Source organism: Aphelocoma coerulescens, chromosome 1A (assembly GCF_041296385.1).
Source record: "Aphelocoma coerulescens isolate FSJ_1873_10779 chromosome 1A, UR_Acoe_1.0, whole genome shotgun sequence".
Lineage (NCBI taxonomy): Eukaryota > Metazoa > Chordata > Aves > Passeriformes > Corvidae > Aphelocoma > Aphelocoma coerulescens.
In genome coordinates this window covers 41,655,733-41,657,923 of record NC_091014.1, presented here as the reverse complement: position 1 = coordinate 41,657,923, position 2,191 = coordinate 41,655,733, and the positions used below count along the sequence as shown (strand labels likewise).

General features: G+C 37.5%; 1 long non-coding RNA gene across 1 annotated transcript; it reads left to right on the top strand.

Moving 5' to 3' along the window:
• Positions 1-246: 246 nt before the first annotated feature.
• LOC138104661 (uncharacterized) lies at positions 247-934 on the top strand. The gene is made up of 2 exons (XR_011148201.1): positions 247-333; positions 431-934. It is a non-coding gene; the product is annotated as an uncharacterized lncRNA (long non-coding RNA).
• The last annotated feature ends 1,257 nt before the right edge of the window (positions 935-2,191 follow it).

Genomic DNA, 2,191 nt, shown 5'->3' with positions numbered 1-2,191 from the left:
AAATGTATAAACAGCATGAGAAGTGGAGGTTCACTTCAACCACAGGAGCAAATCCAGCCATGGAGAAATGGCAGCTGAAGGTGCTCTGAGGGATGATTGTCTAATGGAGAGAGGGGAGGGACCAAGGGCAGTCAAACACCAATACAGACCTCCTGCTACAATTTTAGATGAGCAACAATGAAACTGGCAAGGAACAATCACAGCAGGAAAGAAAGGTGGGATTAAAGATCAAGATCTCACCTTTAGCAAAGGAGGAATTTGAAGTTTCAGTACTCATCCACCATCAGCATTCCTGTCTGCACTGCTGCATGTGGTTTCTAAGAGATAAGAAAGGTTGCTATTAGAAATTAAACCATCCTATTAAAAATTAGACACCATTGCTCAAAGCTGAACTTTTGGCATGTTTTAAAAGGTCTGTATCTCTCTGCAGGAATCATCGTTTCACTGGTCTGTGCTTCAGGCCCAAACCCCTTCAAGACATTCATGGCTTCTAATGCAGAACAGAAGTTGGTTCTACTCAGCAGCAACATGAACTTGGGCCTTTATTTAATATTCTGTGGGCATATTCTTAAAACGTCAGTGCATATTTTAGACACTTCACTGCATTTTTGTGAGTCACTTCATGTTTTGAGTTTCTGTTATGAAGTGCAAATAAATGAGGCACCACTGAAAAACCTTCAATTGCCATTGTACTGTCTCTGCAGTTTCTTTTGATCCATCATAATAGCTCATCATGGGAACTGTTTCTCGGTGCACTTACATGTGTACTGCTCAGGGAAAGTTCTTGGGCAGGAGATATATATCCCCTCAAGGGAAGGAAATACTTTGTTCGTCTCTTGCCCCACAAGATCAGGTGTAAACAAGCTCTGCATGGGGAATGATCCTGTGTGTCGGGAGTTGATTCCTCTGAAGCTGTTACTCCAAAGCTGGATAACATGCTGCCTTATCCTGGCTGGTATCATATATCGAATTTTAAAAAATTTACAAATTTCAGAATATTTGTTTTTTACTTAAAATCATTAAATGTCAACAGAAATGTTTTTGAAAAAAAACAAGTGAATAATACTGATTTAAAATGTTGATACCTTTTAATGCAAGTGCTGTGTTTGGATGACAAGTAAATACTATTTTACAATTTATGTGAAATAGAAGCTGTGTTCAAGGTTCTGTGATTTTTTTTTTTTAAATCAGAAGTACCAAAAATAATATTGAAAAAAGCAACTCCCTACAATGCTTTGAGCTGTGTGAGATGCAGTAGGAAAAACAATGAACCTTGAACTAAAATCCTGTAAGACAGATTTGCTTATTTTTTTCAAATACACAGTTTTATTTTCTTGAATTACAAGTGAACATTGATAGCAATAGTATCTCAGGTATGCCATTTTGGAGGCACACACATTTTTTCAGGATATGTGTTTTTCATTCTGTGACAGAATGTTGTATTTTCTTCTGTAATACAGATTCTATTTACAGAATTTTGTGATCAGTTACATATGAAACATAGTGTTCACACTCCAGATTTTATTAAGCATCTCTGCAATAAAGATTTGTTTATTTTTTTATTTCTTGCCTTCCTTTTTGGTATACTGAAATAGAGAATAAATTTGTGAAGTACACATATTACACACAGCCTGGGCATGTCATTAATTTATTTTATTGGTAGGTGAACATTTGGGACACAACTTCAGAGCTGTTGTGGACTATTTAGCCTTTCATTTTTGTGGAAGTGTAGCTCTTCATCTATGTGGGAGGCAACATGGACCAGAAGATCAGGATTGGGACTGCAAGCAAGATTTCTGAGTGCTATTTCTGGTTCAGCCAGTGGCTTGCCAGATGACTACAGGCATTTGCTCCTGGCCTCAGTTTCCTAACAGATAAAGTGGAAGTGACAACACCAGATACCCTTTGCAAACTGCCTTGAAATCTAGGAAAGAAAAAAATAAGGAGAAGGATCATGAAAGACTGTAAACTGAAAAAAATAATATAATTAGGGAAGTAATTATATCTACAATAGATGGAAACTTGCAAGGTCAGGTACAGAAATAGTAATGTTGCTACAGTACAGAGCTCAGCACAAATTGCAAAACCAGCCCAGGACCTGAGTAAATATCCTGTTGGTAACTTGCACAGAATGTGAAGTCAGCACATCAATACCAAGAAGAAGGATTAAAGGTGCTCCTGCATGTCTGGG